This window comes from Mirounga leonina, unplaced genomic scaffold (genome assembly GCF_011800145.1).
Source record: "Mirounga leonina isolate KUSES-001 unplaced genomic scaffold, KU_Mleo_1.0 Mir_154, whole genome shotgun sequence".
NCBI classification, from domain to species: domain Eukaryota; kingdom Metazoa; phylum Chordata; class Mammalia; order Carnivora; family Phocidae; genus Mirounga; species Mirounga leonina.
In genome coordinates, this window is record NW_023270389.1 from 23563324 (window position 1) to 23585185 (window position 21862).

The 21862-nt window shown below is 34.2% G+C and overlaps 1 protein-coding gene and 1 non-coding gene across 3 annotated transcripts in view; one reads left to right on the forward strand and one right to left on the reverse strand.

Moving 5' to 3' along the window:
• KCNT2 (potassium sodium-activated channel subfamily T member 2) overlaps nt 1-21862 on the reverse strand; it is a 379267-nt gene that overhangs the window by 309041 nt on the left and 48364 nt on the right. The gene's annotated exons all lie outside the window — the stretch shown is intronic.
• On the forward strand, nt 9896-10004 carry LOC118014592. The gene has a single exon (XR_004680304.1). It is a non-coding gene; the product is annotated as a U6 spliceosomal RNA (small nuclear RNA).

Below are 21862 nucleotides of genomic sequence, written 5' to 3' on the forward strand. Positions count from 1 at the left end.
GAAGCTGGACCACTTTTTTTTTTTTTAAAGATTTTATTTATTTATTTGACAGAGAGAGACACAGCAAGAGAGGGAACACAAGCAGGGGGAGTGGGAGAGGGAGAAGCAGGCCTCCCGCTGAGCAGGGAGCCCGATGAGGGGCTCGATCCCATGACCCTGGGACCATGACCTGAGCCGAAGGCAGACGCTTAATGACTGAGCCACCCAGGCACCCCGAAGCTGGACCACTTTCTTATACCATACACAAAAATAAATCCAAAATGGTTGAAAGACCTAAATGTGAGAAAGAAACTATCAAAATGCTAGAGAACACAGGCAGCAACCTCTTTGACATTGGCCATAGCAACTTCTTTCTAGATATGGTCTCCTCAGTCAAAGGAAATAAAAGCAAAAATAAACTATTGGACTTCATCAAAATAAAAAGCTTCTGCAGAGTGAAGGAAACAATCAACAAAACTAAAATGTTGGCAACCTACAGAAAGGAAGAAGATATTTGCAAATGACATATCTGATAAAAGGTTAGCATCCAAAATCTATAATGGACTTATCAAACTCAACACCCAAAAAACAAATAATCCAGTTGAAAAATGGGCAGAAGATACAAATAGACATTTTTCCAAAGAAGACATTCAGATGGCTAATAGACACATGAAAAGATGCTCAACATCACTCACCATCAGGGAAATCAAAACTACAATGAGATATCACCTCATACCTGTCAGAATGGCTAAAATCAACAACACAAGAAACAACAAGTGTTGCTGAGGATGTAGAGAAAGAGGAACCCACTTACACTGTTGATGGGAATGCAAACTCATGCAGCCACTCTGGAAAACAGTATGGAGGTTCCTCAAAGGGTTAAAATAGAACTACCCTACAATCCAGCAATTGCACTACTAGATATTTACCCAAAGGATACTATAAAAATAGTGATTCGAAGGGGCACATGAACCCTATGTTTATAGTAGCATTATCAACAACAGCCAAAGTATGGAAAGAGCCCAAATGTATCCTAATATTTATCGACTGATAAATAAAGAAGATGTGGTGTATATATACACAATGGAATATTACTCAGCCATAAAAATGAAATCTTGCCATTTGTAAGGACGTGGATAGAGCTAGAGAGTATTATGCTAAGCGAAATAGGTCAGTCAGAGAAAGACAAATACCATATGATTTCACTCATATGTGGAATTTTTAAGAAACAAACAGATGAACACAGGGGAATAAAAAAGAGGCAAACCAGGAAAGAGACTCTTAACTATGGAGAACAAACTGAGAGTTACTAGAGGGGAGGTGGGCGGGGAATGGGTTAAATAGGTGATGGGTATGAAGGAGGGCACTTGTTGTGATGAGCACAGGGTGTTATATGTAAATGATAAATCACTAAATTCGACACCTGAAAATAATATTACACTGTATGTTAAATAACTGGAATTTAAATAAAAACTTGAAAAAAATAAAAATAAGAAAATGAAAAATTAATAAAAAAGAAACTCAAATTCGTGTTTCAGCTTCCTTTGCTCAACACTACAGAGTAAAGTGAGTTTTTTTAGTAAACATGTCTTCATTAGTCTTTTCTCCCCTCTTGGGAAAGGGATGTCCTATCACATGTTGGCATTTATTTATTTCACAGTGATAGCAAATGAGGATCAACAGAAATAATATTCTGATTTAAAACTTCAGTCCATAAAACATCTTTTTAAAACATCAGAGTTTGGGCTAACAGTACATGCTGCCAGGAACAACTCATTCTGACTCTGAATAGTATCATAAACACCAGCAGTAGCCAAGCAAAAAACAGGGCTAAGTAGGTGATTCGTACAGTTTCCATGTAATGTATTTGGACATCAAATTGAGTTTCCAGGACTAACATCAACAGAACCATTCAACAGCTAAGTTCATTTTTAAACTTAACATCCTGGAACTCTTTAACATTTCCAAGCGCAATCTTGGAACATGAGTCGTATTAACCAGAAAAGAAGGAAACTGTAGAAATAAACAAGAGAGAAGACATATATAATCCTGAGACCATATGTTTCTAATTTCATCACTGAATTTTCCTCATACCTAGCAGAATTCAATGTGCATAATATTTATTAAATGAAATAAAAAGAAAAAAGTAGAAAAATTGTGACTATATTGCAATCCCCAATAATTTATCAACAAGAACATACTTTTTAATGGATCCAACTATTCCCTATAGCTGAGCCAAAGTCAGTTACTTCCACTCTCTATCTGAACTTTTACATGTTAAAGGAATGTTTATAGGATAATCTTCCACTCTATTAATGTGCTTTGATGAATAATCAAATTATTGAGCTCTTCTTATAAACCAAGGCTTAAAACCATATGACTTATAACAAAAAACACTGCAATGAACTAAAGGGGCTCAGACAGCTTACTCCTCCATTTGATCCTAGAAACACTGTTTCCTCCCAAGTACATTTTGGCCATTCAAAGGTTACCCCTTCTCAAGCAGCAATTCAAAAGCAAAGGAAATTCTCCAATAACCGACATACACAGAGACCTCTGACAGGTCACACTATATTTCCATTCTTTCTCTGGGCAAACCAAGGATTATATAAATGATATCATGACTAGAATGTGTATTGTCAAGATAGTGACAAAGTGGATTATCAATAATATCACAATCCAACTTGGGTATTGCTTAACACCTGCTAATATCTTCTAAAGAACAGTTTTCATTTTGATGCTAACAGAATAGTATGAGAAAAGCTACTGATGTAGTGAAGCTCTCTTTCAATGTTTAACAATTATTGGACTTCTCAGGACTCTATGTATAACAAGAAAAGTATCCTCAATTACAAAAAGAGATCATAATCCTTATTTCTCTATGGAGATGTCTTCATATCTTCATGTCTCATAACTACAAGAATCATTTAAAAAGGGAAATATGATGATCCAGAAAGAAGTGAGTATAAATAGGAGTCAACTGTACTAACATTAATTGATAGCACTCTTGTGGACCAAAATGCATTTGGAAAATTTTCAGTTTCTTCCATCTTCAGGGATGCTTAATCTCCCTACCTATAAAATGAGATTTGAATAGTTTCCCAACTGGTCAGAAATCTAGCATTTCTTTAAATCTATTCATGTGGAAAGAAGAATCTCAGCTTGGTTACATGAAGCATTTATTCATTTACTCAATATTTTTTATGCCTTCTATTGTGCTTGGCATCATGTATAAAGCAGTGAACAACAGAAAAAATAGCCTCTGTTCTCACAAAGCTTATATTATGGTCAAAAGAATAAAAATATGAAAAAACATAACAATAAATGTTCAATTACAAATTGGAATAAGTGCTAAGAATATGAAGGTCAAGGCACTGAAAGAGTGGATAGATTGAATACGTGGGAGACAGCAAAGGCCTCTCCACTTGTACCATATTGCCTGGGCCAAGGGACTTGTCTTCTCATAGGCAGTCAGGCCACAAATAATTTTATTAGTTGAAAGTGGGCTTTCATTTGCAATTTGAGATAATGCCTGATATCTATCATTAAGGCCCAGTATTCTTGCACTCTGGACAAAAGCTTGGAATGTGATGGATGGGGGGGCGGGGAAGGAGAGAATTGTTTCCCATAAGATATGTGAGTCACAGGGCACCTGGGTGGCTCAGTCAGTTAAGCATCCGACTCTTGATTTCAGTTCACGTCATGATTTCAGGATCTCAAGGTCCTGGGATCTAGCCAGGCTACGGGCTCCATGCTCAGCTAGGAGTCTGCTTCTTCCTCTCCCTCTGCCCCTCCCTCAGCTCGCACGTGCATGCTGTCTCTCTCTCTGTCTCAAATAAATAAATCTTTTTAAAAAAGATATGTAATTCACTATCTCAGAAAACCACAATTTGCAAAGATTGCCTCCCACAGTCAATGAGTGTCTCTACTTCAATGTTGAATGCCTTTGATAGATAACCATTTTCAGTACATTCATACTTTGAGAGAAAATCATAAATGGAGGTATTGTTCTATGGAGTAAATTGATTTCCTACAAGACTATCAGGGAAATTGTCTCTGCATTCAAAGTACACAACTGACTAGGTACGGTACTTTAAACTTTCTCATTTTGAAATCCTGCTCCAGGCAATAAATATGTGCAAGCCACAGAATTATTATTAACATGTATTTGCTAGACTTGGGAGACTAATTATTTGAGCTGATACAGAAATGTCTATGTCCTGAGACTATTCTCAGATGAAGAATAGGGAGGAAATGGGGAAACCAAGAAAGCTGTTGAGAACTAAATTAACATTAAGTAGGAAAAAAACATATTAAAAGAAAGCCTCCATCTTAGCCTTTAGAATTTCTTAAGGGAAAAGAAATGGTGCCTACTTCTTAGGCATTTGATTAAAAGGTAAAACCTGGAGATGAAGCAAATTCAAAATCCACCAAAAAAAAAAGTTTATACATTTTTATCAATGTACAATAAGTAGATCTTAAAGTCCACTGCAAGAAAAAGCAGACTACATTATAGAACGGACACAACTTCACTGATTTCTCTATGCTGAATCATCTCAATGGAAGAGATGAACTGTCAACCTCAATACAGAGGAAAATTCTATAATTCTCCTACTAGAGATTAGCTACAACATGGACTACATATTACAGACTATTCCAAATCACACACTTGCCTTTTCTCTATTTCTGAGTCCATGTTACCAAAGTATAATTCTGATTATAATTTCCCTTTCCACGCATATGATTTTGCGTGGAAAATCATATGTGAACAAAGTCATTACCCTAACTTTACGGTTTCTATCTCAACCATACTTTTGCTTGCTAAACATGAAGCAGTTGATTTGAAAATTGCACAGTTCTGGATGCCTCACAAAATCAGAAGCATTCTAGGATGAGTCTGAGACACTACACCATGGGCCTCATCTAGGTAAGGCCACTATGATAGTGTTCCCCACATGGCCAACCACTATCTCAATTTTCTTTAGTTTGGCTTTATTTTTTTTTTAAGATGTTATTTATTTATTTGAGAGAGAGAGAGAATGAGCAGGGGAAAGGGCAGAGGGAGAAGCAGACTGCCCCCTAAGCAGGGGGCCCAAAACAGGGGTGGACCGCAGGACCCTGAGATCATGACCTGAGCTAAAGGCAGACGCTTAATCAACTGAGCCACCGAGGCGCCCCTAGTTTGGCTTTATATTTGAAATTTCAAAGATAAAATTCCAATTTTTCAATTGTCATCTATTTGTAAAAGTATGTGAATGTGAACAATACTCATTTAAAGGTAGTATCTGTCACACATAGGAAATTGGAAAGCCAGAGAGGCCTAAATCAGTTAATGATAATTCTAATGATAATTAGATAATGATAATTGAAAGCCACTCTAACAAATATTTGAGAGAATGTAATACAATTTAGCTCAATTTGGGCTCTTAAAAAAAAAGGCCCCTCAAAAAATTATTTTTGAATCATGCTCACTTTTTTTGTATATTTTTATAACCTTGGTTCTGTTGGCATTGCTACCTTATTAAACAAAGGTGTTATATATAATACAAGTGATAAGTAATTATGTTCATAGGGAACCCTAATTCAAAGTATCAATGACTATACATAATATCAAGCTAGATTAAAATTAGGTTTTACTAAATTGTAAGATCCAATTTTCAGTAGACCATTTGACTATACTGATTATTCTTAAAATTTTCTGACTTGTGTTTATTATCTTAGCACCAACCAGTTGGAAATTTAACTTTAAAATGTATTAAGAGGATTAGAGCTTGAGAAATGAAATATGTACTTCCATGAAATGCTAACTCTATTTGAATGAAAAATAAATAAATGGATTTGTACCTCTTAATCCCCTTTATCCATTAAGAGGTATAAACTTCCAGTTATAAAATAAGTCACAGGGACGAAAAGTAGAGCATAGGAAATAGTCAATAATATTGTAATAACTTTGTATGGTGACAGATGGTAACTATACTTATCATGGTGAGTATATCATAATGTATATAATTGTTGAATCACTATGTTGTACAACTGAAACTAGTATAATGTATGTCAGCTCTATTTCAATTAAAATTTTAAAAAATGGCTTTAACCTCTGCTTTGTTTTATGTTACACAGTTTTATATTTTGCGTAAGCAAGGGCATTTCATAAATTCCATGCAAAATATTGTCAAATATCTTCCTGAAGACAAAAATCAAATACAAATACAAGTGAAAATTGAAAATAACTAATATATTTTAATAAAATTATCCATTATAAACTTCTTTGATTTATATTCAGCTTTTTTGGTTATAAAAAGAAATAATAGTACTATTATAATAGTACTTTGGTTATAAAAAGAAATAATAGTACTATTTCCACTGAGGGTTGATATAACTATATAAGAAAACAGTATTTTTCTTTAGGAAACGAAGTATACAGAAGATAGGTGTCACTCATTAATTCAATAAATATTTGCATACCTCACAGGTATTGGGCACTGCATGGGCTGCTGGGAATACAGTGACCTCATAGGGCTTTCTTAAATCATTATGGCATGTATTATAAAGTGTAACTATTTATACATTGATATTTTTCAACACACTTATCATGTCTTAGCTATAGATTTCTGATTTATGCCTATAAATCTCAAAATGTTAATATTTTCCAGTGTATAAAATTTTTTAAATTTAAGTCCAACTAATGTTTTTAATGATATTAATGTCTCTAATTTAGGATAGCATTAGTCTACATTCTTTCCAGCTGTTTTCAATTTAACCACACACAATATTTAGTTTTTATTTTAAATAAACTAGGGGCATTTTCCCCCCTCATTTATCTTGGTAGTCATTAAGTAATGACTGTAACTCTTATCAATAAAACAAAATGCAATGGCATGATCTCAGTATTAGCTTCTGCTTTAAATTTTGGAGGCAGATATGAAATAAATCATTGTCTCTGACATCTACAGGCCATTCAGCTAATCTTCTAATGATTAGCTTTTAAACAATCACCAAAAAAAAGAAATAGTCTGATCTCTAAAACTCTATGATTTGGAACCAATAATGTAATTATTTAATTACAGAATGCTCCTGTAGACCAGAGATTAACCCACAAATCCCTAAAAAGGGCTTCCAAAATGGGTATTTCCCAGAACTGAAGAGAAAATATTTTATGGCATAGCTGATGAGTGTAGAAGGTCCCAACCACCCAATTAATTAACATATTTCAAACTATTAGTGCAAGATTTAAATAAACTTAAAATGTAACCTTTTCCAAACAAGCGATATTAGTTACAACGGTATGCTATTTAGTTTTTGCTTTTACTTTAACAATCCTGTTCAAATACTTTAATGAATCCTTACATATTTTGAAATAATCTCTATGAAATAAATCAGTGTCAATGAAGGTATGTATAAATTTAAATAATAAAGTGAATTAAAATGTTTTTTGTGTTGAATTCTATTTTGAAGGGTAGCAAATTTTACTATCAGCATTGTGACTGTAATTCAATACTGTTGCTGAATAAAAGGATCACTCTTAATTGTTTTTAAGTCCAGAAAAAAGAATATGTACTTTAACATATTTTATAATCCCCATACAAAAGCACTTTATTCTTCCTCTAACCATTGTGAAAAACAATCTCCCAATATTGGTGTGTCATCATATGTTCTAAACATTTGAGGATTCAAGAGGAAATGAACTGAAATTGCAAAATTAAAAATTGAATTATACATATAACTGCAAGACAGGGACCATATTTGAAAAAAAAAATTACTCTGTATTTAAACTCCATTTGCCTATTTTCCAATCCAGTTCCCCTTAAAAGGAAGCTAGGTAAAGCAAAATCACTGAGGTGAAAATTATGTAATGAAAATAAATATGAATTCAATTTTCCTGTTTATAGCTTTGAGAAAATAACAGCACAACCAACAAATAAAAAACAACAAAGCTAGAAACACCTAAACACGAGCATAGAACTCTAAGTGGAAGCAGCACATTTATGTGGCTGAAAAATAGTTGTTCAATTCTATAAACATAGAATGTGATAAGCCTCCGTTAAGTACTACAGTCCACCTCTTAGCAAGTATATAACTTTGGGAATGTTACTAATCCCCTTCTTCCTCATTACTTTATCTATAAAATAGAATATCTACCTCACACAGTTGGTGACTGGACTAAATGAGATAATGTACCAAAAAAAAAGTGTCTAGCACTTAACCATCATGCAACAATTGTTACATCTTCTTCCCTAATATATTGAATTGGACATATAAGACAAAAAACATTAAGATATTTAATAAACAGTATTTTAAATATATATAAGAAAAAATCAATTAGAAATGAAATTGTGTTAGAACCCACATTATCTTGATCCACATCAGGAGTCAGCAAATAGCCAAGAAGCCAAATCCTGCCCACTGTTTGTTATTTTATAACCTGTGAACTAAGATTGATTTTATATTTTTAAATGGCTGGAAACAAATTCAAAGAAGAATAATATTTCATAGCATGTGAAAATTTTATGAAAAACAAATTTCAAACAAATAAAGTTTTATTCAAGCTCAAATGTGCTCATTCATCTACATATTTTCTATGGATACTTTTAAATTACAACAGCAGAGTTGAATAGTTGTAGAAAAGACTATATGGCCTCCAGGGCTTAAAATAATTGCTATCTGGTGCTTTACATAGGAAAAATTTGCTGATCTCTGCTCTAGTTAGGAAGATAGCCTATCTTCTGCCATGACCTATTTTGCTACATTTTAGCAGCACTAATTTTAAGAGACTCACTTTTTGGTTATAGAAAAGTTATTTTAATTATCTGATAATATACTCTACACTTTTAAACAAGCCATTTCCTGTGAGATGAGATGATATTATGAAACTAAGAAAAATGTTTATTGATTGGAGGTACAGCTGAAAACTGGCTTGAGGACAAGATTGGGGAGAAAGACTTTTCACTACATTCATCTATAGCTATCAATTATTAATATATGTAAATGTTACTTGTTCAAATATTAAAGAAATATGTTTATTTTTTAAACATGAGGTGATCAAACACTTTAAACAAATCATTTTCTCTGTCTAATTAAAAATTGTGTATATGTTTAATTTACAAAAGGAAGAAATATAAAAGAGCATTCATAATTTTAAAATCATGATATAAATGGTTTAACTAAGTCATTTACACTAAGCCATAATCTGCCTAACTTATCTATTAAGAGAATATAGTTTCTAAACTTTACTTTCTGTTTAGTTAGAATTTCTTAGTTACTTTCTATGAATTGACCCAAATATGCATTACTCTCCCACGGACAAAGCCACGAAATGACATCAAGTCTTTTCAAGACAAGAAAATAGATGAACCTGATAGCACTTATGAATATAAAACTTCAGAAATCACCGATTTGACACTGATTTGACATAGATTTTTATAGAACTCTGATTTGCCAAAAGATAAGATATAAGATGAAGGAGATGGAGCTATATCAGTCTAAGATACATGCAAATGGTTAGAGGAAACCAAACCCAGGACAACTCTCTACAATACTCCCTTCTTACATAATTTCCCTTTTGAGTTCATCAACCTGTTCAAAGAAACAAGAGTTAGGAACAAATAACTCAGTGGAGAAAGAATACTGAACAGTCCCATGGAACTTAGAGATTGGGAGGTAAGTCCATTGTTTCATTCCCTCGACCATTCAACAAAAATATATATATTTATTCAGTGCCTACTATGGGGAAAGTGCCAAGGTTGGCATTGGAGAAGCAGCAATGAAGAAAAAAAGCTATGGTCCTCCTCATGAGGACAAGAAGTAAAAGGTTCTGTTAATGGATGAGAAGGGCTTGAGGAACTGCCAGGACATATTTATGAAACAAGAGTGAAGGAAACCTATGGAAGGAGCATAAAACCTGGCCCAGAGCTCAGAAGTGCTCACTTTGGCGGCACATACACGAAAACTGGAACAATACAGAGGAAGATTTGCATGGCCCCTGTGTAAGTATTACAGAGGCCAGCAGAGACTTCACTGAGAAAAATAATGAAGGAAGAGAGATCAGAGGGTAAGAGTCATCTAGAGAAAAAGTTAGTGGCACATCAAAAGCAGAAAATGTTCAAGCAAAATGAAAAGCAAAAACACTGTGAGATATTTTACATGAAGTTATAAATAGATAATATAGCTATTTAGCAGATACGAAGGCAAAACACTAATTTTAAATATAGCTGTGGTGGTCTTTAAAGCTGTTGACTTAAAATTCTTCAAGGGAATTCACTAGACCTAAGCTACATGCATAAGAAATTTAGCTCATGATTTAATTTGTAGCTTCCAAACAATTATATTTGATATGTAGATAATTATCCCATCTGTCTCTTGGCAATATCTTAGAGAATTAACATTTTAACATACTGCAATTGTGAGGATTCTAAAATCAGAAGACTAAAGTTTAATCTCAGTAAAATGCCTTGTGTACCTCTCATAGGGTATTATCAGTCAGAAGTCTCTTCCAGTAGAACCACAGAACTATAAATTCTGTCAGATTGAATAGCAAAAATAAAAATCACGTTTACTACCATCTTAATACTCTCAAAGAAAAATCTGTGAAGGTAAAAAAATAATGGAAAAGAAAATAATGGGAGATAAAAGGAGTCCAAAAAAATATTAAATTTAACTTTAAAAATTGTACAGTATAATCTTTAACTTGTGATTTATCTTTGAAGAATCATCCCATGTTGGAAAAATAGAAGTCCACTATAATTTTCTGGATGTTTCTTACTGAATAAAGTTTGTAATATTTCATAATTTAAAAATTAGACCCCTTAAATACCTGATAGAATGGCCAAAATAATAAGATTCCAACACCAAAGGCTAGGAGGGTGTGGGAAACTGAATCATTCACACATTGCTGATGGGAATGTAAATGGTACAGCCACTCTGGGAAAGTTTGGCTATTTCTTAAAAAAACTAAACATGCAAATACTATGTAACCCAGCAATTGCACACTTAGGCATTAATGTCAGAAAAATAAAAATTTATGTTCACAAAAAAACCTGCACACAAATGTTCAGAGCAGCTAACCTGTAATAGCTCAAAGCTGGAAACAACCCAGATGTCCTTCAATGAGTGAATGGTTAAATAAACTATGGTACATCTATACCATGGAATACTACTCACTAATAAAAAGAACTATTCATACATGGAATTCAGATGAATCTCTAAAGAAACCTAAATATCCAAGAAAGGTCACTGTATCAAAAACTTATAGTATGCCCACATAAGAGATCACATTGCAAATTTTAAAAATGGGAGAATCTGATGCCCCATTGCAGAACTATCTTCAAGACTTCTTATAAAGTGAAAGAAAAACGTACAATACAACTATATAGTCACTATCATTTGTATAAAAAAGAAATATACAGTCCTCAACATATTTGCTTCTAAATTTATAGAATGTTTCTTGAAGAATATGCAAGAAACAGAAGACCAACTAAACTGATTGCCTATGGAAATGCAAACAGGGTGCAGGGAGAGATAGGAGAGAATTTTCACTTGATTCCTTCTATTCCTGTTTACATAAGTTTTAAAATTTGAAACTATATAAATGTATTACCTATTTAAAAAATACACATACATATATATATATACATTTCAGACTCTAATAATGCTCTTCCAAAAGTAACAGAAGGGTCTTAATATAAATGTGACTGCAATTAGTAAGGTGAAAAGGGCAATGGGGGAAATTTCAGGTTTAGAAGTTGGAAGTAAATTTGCCTAATATGTCCCTGGTCTGGAAGAGAATTGTTGGGTGTCAGAAATACTCCAATGGCTTGGACATTTTCTTTGATATGATTCCATATTCTCACTGAGGAGGCTTTTCATTCTAATTTGTTTTCAGACAGAGTTCACTGGAAAAAGAAAGCCCTGAGCAGCATTAAGGCACACTGGCAGGCTTGGCACTTTCCTGTCTCATTATACATGATCAAATTTGTTTTGTAATACCAATAATGTCTCCTGTGAGACTAAGCAGTGTGATCTTTCTCAGGATGTGAGCAGTTGAGAAAAAACTTTGGAATAATAACTGACTTCAAAAAAGTAAGAATATTGGGTTTAAAACTAGTTTATGAAATGTTTTTCTGGACAAGAGAAAAAAAATAATCCTCATTGTTAACAAAGGATTAAAAAAATAATAATAAGACCAGTGGAATTCTCAAAAGCCAGCAGGTTTGAAAAACATAATTTGGTTCAAATGTGTTTATACTTTATCCAGGCATGCAAAGCTACCAGCAAAAGTTACAACTCTTTTGAATTATGAAATATTTCCCACAGCCCTAATTTCAAAAAACAACCATTAAAAAATTGTCCAAGTTTAGATTTTTACTTTCACAAGAGGTTTTTGGAATCAAAAGAGAAGGCCTTGGGCGGTAAGCAGGATATAATTATGTAGTGACTTAAAACTAAAAAGAGAACAAGGAAAGAATAAAACCACCTCTATCCACTTAGCTCCATCTTCACCACCACCATGAAATGAAACACCTGGGTTGAAGAGAAGAGGGAACAGCATCAACAGGGATACAGAAAGGATACAAGGGAGAGTGAGCAGAGGCTGTGACCTTGGGGAGCAAGATCAGGCTAGGGAGATGGCTCAGCGTCCACAATAAGAATGCATGATGAGTGACCAAAGATAAACCTGGAAGTAAGACTGCACCCCACTTTTTTATGACTTACTGGCATATAATTCACATAGCATAAAATTTACCTACTTAAAGTACACAATTCAATGGTTTTTAGTATATTAACAGAGCTATACAACCATCACCAAACCTATTTTTAGAACATTTGCAGCCTCCCCAAAACACCCTGTACTCACTCACCCGTTAGCAGTGGCTCTGTATCCCATCCACCCCCCAGCCCTTGGCAACCACTAAACTACTTTGTGTTTTTATAGATTTGCCTATTCTGAATACTTCATATGAATGGCATCATGTTATATGAGATCTTTTGTGACTGGCTCCTTTTACTTAGCATAATGTTTTCAAGGTTCATCCATGTTATAGCTTGTATCAGTACTTAACACCTTTTTATTTCTAAGTAATATTCCTTTGTATGGCTATATCACATTTCACTTATCCATTCATCCATTGATAGGTATATGGTTGTTTCTCTTTGGGGTATATTATAAAGCTGCTACCATAAACACCCATGTACAAGTTTTTGCATGAACATATGTTCCCATTTCTCTTGAGTATATACCAAGGAGGGGGAACTGCTGGGTTATATGGTAAATCTATATGTAACCTTTTGAGAAATGAAATTGCCAGACTGTTTTCCAAAGCAGCTGCACCATTTTACAAGCCCACTGGTAATATACAAGAGTTCTACCTTCTCCACATCCTCATCAACACTTGTTACCGTCTTTTTCAACATAACCATCTTAGTAGGTGTAAAGTAAGTTCTCATTGTTGTTTTGATTTGCATTTCCCTGATGGCTAATGATGCTAAGCATCTTTTCTTGTGCTTACTGGCCAATTGTACATCTCCTGTAGAAAAATATCTATTCAGACCCTTTGCCCATTTTTTTAACTTGGCTGTTTGTCTTTTGATTATTGAGTTGTAAAAGTTGTGCATATATTTTAGATGTAAATATCTACACTATCTGATATATGATTTCAAATATTTTCTTCCATTCTGTAGATTATCTTTTCACTTCATGGATGATGTCCTTTGAAGCACAAAGATTTTTAATTTTGATCAAGTAAATTTATCTATTTTTTTTCTCTTGTCACTTGTACTCTTGGTATCATACCATTTATCTTTATCAGAGAGGAAACTATGTATCTTCTGAGAGAGGAAGCTTATGAGCTACATGTTGGCTTTGGGACATATGTACCTTCTAGGGATAGCAGCCAACAATTTGGTATTTGTATTATCAACAGATGGACACCTTCCCATAACTCTGTGTGTTTTCCAAGTCACCTCTGCCGTGTGGCCACAGTTCAGAATACTCATTAGCTTCCGGAAAAGAATGCTGTTTTAAATTCCCAAAGGATAGTGAGAGTATAGAAGGCAAAACCTCTGCATCAAAATCTAGTGAGTGATTAACTTACTTGTTACAAAAATCTGTGTTACTCTTACTACTGGGTTGAAACAGAAGAAAAACAAAGAACTCTGAGCACACAGAGAGACTTCCTTAAAAAAAGAACAAGTAAAATGAGAAAGAAAAAAAATTTTAATTATTGAAGAAAACTGTACTGAAATAAAACTCAAAGCTGCAGCAACTTATGGCACACTATGGATGTTAAAAAAACTGATAGCAAATAAGACATATTCTAATAAAGTTATTAAACTTCACAGAAAAAGAATTTTGCATATATTCAGTAAATTACAAGGGGGATTGGTGAATTAGAGTGATCTGGTATTTCTTAAAGCAAATAATACCTGAAAACAGTGATATCTACAGTATTAAACAACAAAAGAATTATATATTCATGCAATTTGGCCTTTCAGTAAAATAAATTAAATTAAATTTAAAAACATACCTCCTCAAGCATGCGAGAAGTTATAGAAATCAAATACTCTCCTTAGACTTTCCTGGGGACAGCTGAAAATATTTAATGAAATCCCTATATTTAAGAGATGAATCAAAATAGGGGCACCTGGGTGGTGCACTGGGTTTCTCCTCAGGTCATGATCTCAAGCCCCATGTAGGGCCCCCAGCTCAGCATGGAGTCTACTTAAGATTCTCCCTTTGCCCCACCCCTCCCCGCTCTTTCTCTCCCCCAAATAAATAAATGAATCTTTAAAAAAAAAAAAGTGAATCACAATAAAAACTCAGGATGGGAGATGCTATGATAAGTACTATGGATAAGTACAACCCTAAATAAAGACATAAACTCAAACAACTATTGAAATTATGACTGTAGAATGAATATTAGAAAAAATATTGTTTTTGAAGAAACAAAATTGGGAGGTGGAAGTGTGAGGCAGTGTGATGATATTTACTTCCCCATCCTTCATTTGACAGATAACAGATGTCTACACTTTAAGCACATCCATCCCATGACATCATCACATTTTATAAGACTCTTAAAATCTAATTATCTCTTCTTTTAAAATACATACATATATATTGCTTCAGGTTCAGCAATACCTTTCACTTAAATTTCTTTGTTTTTAATAAATTCTCAATTCTGAATTTAGAAAAATTAACTCAGTAACTTAATTTTTAAATGTTTTACATATAGCATGATTTCATCTCACTAAAATTCTGTCTCATCCTTTCCCCATCCATGCATGCATCCATCCATCTTCCTATCTACAGCTACCTCTGTATCTGTATACAGAGATATCTGAAATTATCATATGGTAATAATGTTATTTCTTTTTTTTAATAATGTCATTTCTGAGTGGTTGAGTGAGTTTCCTTATTTATATTTCTCAGTATTATTTTAGTATCTTAAATGGGCATGTATAATTTGTACAAAAACAATACAGCTATCTTTGAAACACTGTTATTTAAAAAATCATTTCACGGGCACCTGGGTGGCTCAGTCAGTTAAGCAGCTGCCTTCAGCTTAGGTCATGATCCCAGAGTCCTGGGATCAAGTCCTGCATCAGGCTCCCTGCTCGATGGGCAGCCTGCTTCTCCCTCTCCACAGTTTGTGCTCTCTTATGCTCTCTCTCTCAAATAAATAAATAAAATCTTTTAAAAAAATTATCATTTCATAAAGTAACAGATTAGAAGTAAACTCCAGTATGGTAGAACACAAGACAAAAGCATTTTAAGGTAGTGCTTCTCAAATTTTAAAACAAAGACAAATCAGCTAGGAATCTTATAAAATGCAGGTTCTACTTCAGTAGGTCTGGTGTAGGTCTGGAGTCAGTCCAAGACTACATTTCTAATAAGTGCCCAGGGCCACACATTGAGTAATAGGTTTTAAGGAATTTCACAGACTTGCTCATTAAAAAGGCAGAACATTTATAAGCCATGAAAATGAGGATATGAGGGGAATTAGAGAAAACAATAATAACTAATAAATAAAAATAGCTTATACTTTGCCTTGCACTTCTATACTGAGTCATCTAGGGAAGATCTGTTTCTACAGTTTTTTGAAACATTCCTTTAAATTTTATGTTTTGATAAAGCAAAATTTATGTATTTTGTTATTCAATGAAATTTTGAAAGTCTATTTTCTTCCACTTTTGTCTATTGTGATTCCATGTTTTTATACATGAACTTTAAGTATTGCAAAGAAAACTACTATATAGGAAATCTCATAGGAAAAAAAGTAACAATTATTTTGCAGGTAATAAGCACTCACACCAGAGAATGAGAACAATTTAAGGAGTAAAACCTATAAAAAATTATGTATAATTCTGTGATTTGAAGCATCAAATCACAAACCCCAAATATTCCATCTCTGGTCACTTATAATTTGAATTAAATCCTAAATCACTGGTAATATGCAAAAATCTTATAGCAATGTTTCTCAACTAGTATCAGAATCTGTTGGGGAGTTTGTTAAAAATGGGTGTTAAAGGGCGCTAGGGAACAGGATCCAAATGTGGATTTTCAACAAGTAATGCATACTAAAATTTGGAAACCATGTAATTCTGTTATTTAGATACATTCAAGTATTTATTTTTTTAAGTTTTTATTTTATTTAAGTTCCAGTTAGTTAACATACAGTGTAATGTTAGTTTCAGGTGTGCAATACCATGATTCAACACTTCCATACAACACCCAGTGCTCATCACAAGTGCATTTTTAATCCCCATCACCTATTCAACCCACCCCCCACCACCTACCTCCCCTCTAGCAATCACCAATTTGTTCTCTAGTTAAGAGTCTGTTTCTTGGTTTGCATCCCCCCTTTGCTCATTTGTTTTGTTTTTTAAATTGCACATATGAGTGAAATCATATGGTATTTATCTTTCTCTGACTGACTTATTTCACTTAGCACAATACTCTCTGGCTCCATTCACATCATGGCAAATGGCAAGATTTCATTTTTTTATGGGTGAGTAATATTCCTCTGTGTGTGTGTGTGTGTGTGTGTACCACCTCTTCTTTATCCATTCATCAGCTGATGGACACTTGGGCTCTTTCCATAATTTGGCTATTGTAGATAATGCTGCTATAAACATCAGGATGCAAATATCCCTTTGAGTTATTCTTTGGGTAAATACCTAGTGGTGCAATTGGTGGATATGAGATTTGAAACCATAAAAATCCTAGAGGAGAACACAGGCAGTAGCCTCTTTGACATCAGCCATGGCTACTTCTTTCTAGATTATGTCTCCAGAGGCGAGGAAACAAAAGGACAAATAAACTATTGGGACTTCATCAAAATAAAAAACTTCTGTACAGTGAAGGAAACAATCAACAAAACTAAAAAGCACCCTACAGAAAGGGAGAAGATATTTGCAAATGACATATCTGATAAAAGGTTAGCATCCAAAATCTATAAAGAACTTATCAAACTCAACACACAAAAAACAAATAATCCGGTTAAAAAATGGGCAGAAGACACGAATAGATATTTTTCCAAACAAGACATTCAGATGGCTAATAGACACATGAAAAGATACTCAACATCACTTATCATCAGGGAAATACAAATCAAAACTACAATGAGATATCACCTCACACCTGTCAGAATGGCTAAAATCAGCAACACAAGAAACAACAAGTGTTGGTGAGGATGTAGAGAAAGGGAAACCCTCTTGCACTGTTGGTGGGAATGCAAAATGGTGCAGCCACTCTGGATAACAGTATGGAGGTTCCTCAAAAAGTCAAGTATTTTTTGTTGCTAGCTGAAAGCAGAGTTTAATTGAATAGGATCTGGGTATTTTAACAGAGGTTAAACCAAACAACACGTTATAAAAGACACAATAAATCTTGGCAAAATGGCAAAAAGGAGAGAGCTTGGTAGGAAATCTCATGGGCCCTTAGGCCCGAATGTCTTACACAGAAAGAGGATGAGCAAGAGGGAGGGCACAGTGGCCACAAAATGGAAGCCAGAAGGCCCCAAACAGAGACCTCATGAGTTTACAAATGTTCTAAGACACCTATTCCTTACTCTGGTCAGACTAACTTGGGCTAGAAATGGCTATTCTGGGGGCGCCTGGGTGGCTCAGTCGTTAAGTGTCTGCCTTCGGCTCAGGTCATGATCCCAGGGTCCTGGGATCGAGCCCCGCATCGGGCTCCCTCTCCGCGGGAAGCCTGCTTCTCCCTCTCCCACTCCCCCTGCTTATGTTCCTGCTCTCGCTGTCTCTCTCTCTGTCAAATAAATAAATCTTAAAAAAAAAAAAAAAAGAAAGAAAGAAAAGAAATGGCTATTCTGGTTCAGCCTTGTTGGTTTACAAAGAGAATGAAAACCAGGAAAGGTAAATGGTTGTGTGTAACCAGTATCATAAGGATACAAATGAAACCCAGGTCTCTCAATTCCTTTTAGATATACCACTTGATTTCTCTGAAACCTGCTCTCTCAACATATAACAGCAGAAAATTTATAACTATGTTCTTTAAAATCAGTTCATATCTCTAATGTATGGTCTCTATATGTTCAAAGTCTTATGGGTAGAGAAGGATATCTATCAATCTAAATATATAAAATGATATATATGTTATTCCTAATGATATGGTTCTAAAAATAGCAAACCATAAGATAACAAAAGAATGGTGACATAAAAGGTATGATAATAATATTCTTGCTGCCATTTTGTGAATATCTGTATCCTTATCTGATTCTTAATTCTCTTCCTTGAACACTGTAACTTTATAACTCTAAGGACTAGGCAAAATAATCACAACCCCAATTATAAAATATACCACAACCACACTTTTCTTCCTATAAGCCCCACATCAGGATGATTTTACATCAATTTACTGAATTTCTAATTCATTTTTAGCCTATCAGTGGAGAGTTAGTTTAAAAAAAATTTTTTTTGAGACCTTACATTTTTTTTTTGGGGTGTTCAATAGAGATCAACAGCTTGTCTCAAATTCAATCCCACTCCCATATGCTTATTATCAGCTGAAAGGGAAAAAAGCATTGCTCAAATAGACTAAATTTCAAAATGTATGCACTTTCTCAGCAGGAGTGAGAGAAAAAATTTAAGCCCAAAGATCCTGGCGAAATCATTTTGAAAATCAAACATTTGGATTGTCTAGATTCCTCTTAAGTGTTTTACTTCAAGTACCATGTGTAAGAAAAAACACAGAATGAAGATTGGTTATTTTAAACATGGCACATTCTGTGATCACTCTGTCAGAAAAACATGGATTTTTACAATGCATGTAATTTCTGTTGGATATACTATTTTAATAAATTATTATCAAAATCAAGAAAATAATTTTAGCCTTGTAGTCTTTCTCCTATAAGTTATGTATTGTGTTAATATATATGACACCATTTAAGATTTTAAACATACTGGAACTAATATAACATTGTGGGTTAACTACATGGAATTAAAATGAAAAACTTAATTTAAAAAAGATTTTAAATGTAAACCACACTTTCATCGTATCCATGTACACAGGCTTAAAAATAGGCACAAGATAACTTGTACGGGTTCTAAAATAAGTCAGCCAGCAAACACCAAAAAACTGAACATGTTCTGTTTCTCACTTCTATTCCCTGTCTATTTAGTTATCCTGGGAACCTCTGTTTCCTTCAGGTAGATGCTTCTGTTCTCTGAACCAAAGGCTGTAGGGGCAGTAAAAAGAAAAAAACATGGTAGAAAGGAGAAAGATTGCTGAAGTAAATTCAGCTAACCCCCATGGAAAATTTGAATGCAACACGGGAAGATTGTGTTCCTAATGATGTATTTTTTTTTCAAAATACAAGAAATTCTTCACATTCATATATTTATGATTCATGATTTCAGATATTTGCCAAAGTTGTGCCAGACCATGTTTTCTCTATTCACAGCACATGTTTTTACAGCACTACCTCTAGGGGAGTCATGAAGAAAGTGAGTAGGCACAACTTGGCCTCCAGGAGGCGAGTAAAGCTCCGAGGTTCCCGGTTCTCACCTCTCCTATGCCTGACTACTTAGAGACTGACAAGGATTAACTCATGCTTAAATACCCTCTGAGACTGCTAAATCTATCTTAAATCCATAACCTCTGTTAAATTACTTTCATCAGATGATAACACAAAAACACAATAAGAACTGTTTTTGTTTTGGTTTGAGAAACAAAACAGAAATTTGATATTTGAAATTGTATAGAGTACAGCTACAGGGAATAGGCGAGCCAGTGTGTGGCAGGTAGATGTGCGGATTTTGAGGGTGTTGAAGATGGAAGGACTGTTTTTAAAAGGAGAGGGAATCTCACATGGAAAGAGGGGTTTATAAAAATAAACTTTGACTACTTTGTTATTTCATTTAGATGGTGGTGACAGCAGTTTTTGTATGCAAAGGATATATAAAGTAGGATCCTATAAAATTAAAATGTGAATGTTCCTTAAAATCTACTTTCTTCTTTTTTTTAAGATTTTATTTATTTGACAGAAAGAGACACAGTGAGAGAGGGAACACAAGCAGAGGGGAGTGGAAGAGGGAGAAGCAGGCTTCCCGCCGAGCAGGGAGCCCGATGCAGGGCTCGATTCCAGAACCCTGGGATCATGACCTGAGCCGAAGGCAGACACTCAACGACTGAGCCACCCAGGCGCCCAATATCAACTTTCTTCTATTCCTTAGAGAGACACCTTCTAAATCATCTAGAAAAGACAAATGTCCAGCCTTTGCAGTCAATGTTAGTGATAGGGAACCCACTTCATTAGGATGAAGTCTGATCCTAAATCTGGGACAGTTCTTCTTCTATGTGCTTTCCTGTAGCTTCTTGCTATCTCTGAATCATGACAAAACAAGTTTCTTTCCCAATTACATTCATTTATTAAAACATCCACTGTGGGCTTTAGTTAGTGCTAGGTAGAAAGTCTACCATATTGACTTAAATAAGCAAGGTGGTCACTTCCCTGAAGAACTTGAATATGTCCAGGCATTGGAATATATTTCTTTCATACTCTCCATCCTGATATTGTCCCTTCTATTATAAGGAGAACAATTCACTCTTCTATTTTCCCTGGTTGGTGTCCTTTTTGAATTGTTACACCGGGAACTAACTACAACATGTGAGACATATTTTGAGAAGTTCAGAATGTTATAGGAATCTAAGCACTATATTAAAAGTAATGGGATTTTGTGATATGTCAGAAATATTTATAAATACAATGAACCTCAAACTCTTGACAATTCTGCTGTCCTTCTTATCCTTGTCTATCAGGTCATCAGAGTGGTTGCCTACCCAATTCCAAACCCTATCTTGAACCCAAATAAAATAAGTCAAAAAAAAAAAAAAGGAGAGAACAAATAAATATTTTTATGCCAATGGAAAACAGAGACCATACTCCAATTCTAAAATGATACTCCCCAACTCTCTCAATAGCTGTGTTCATCCTTACATTGTATTTGCTTTTAAAAAGAATTACTGATAGTTTTATTATTAAAATCATGAGTTTTCTCATTTTCCAGATGTCTCCACAGTAGTTCATAAAGAGCTAAACCATTCCTGTTTTAGAAAGACAACAATGGCATAAAATCTTTTTTTCATAATTCTTATAGTATTTGCATGTATCATAATTTTGAGTAAGAATTAACCAAAAACATAGCAAATATCATCTTATCCCATTTCTTGAGGAATATAATGATACTGAGGAACATTCCCACTGAACTGTATCACCTATAGTAAGCAGCTTCATGTTAATTAATAGTCAAGATGTACTTTTTCATGGCCCCTGTCCTCATTCTCCTCTTACAAAGTTTATGACTCAACATAATCTCTGTACTAAATAAATAAATAAATAAATAAATAAATAAATAAATAAATAAATAA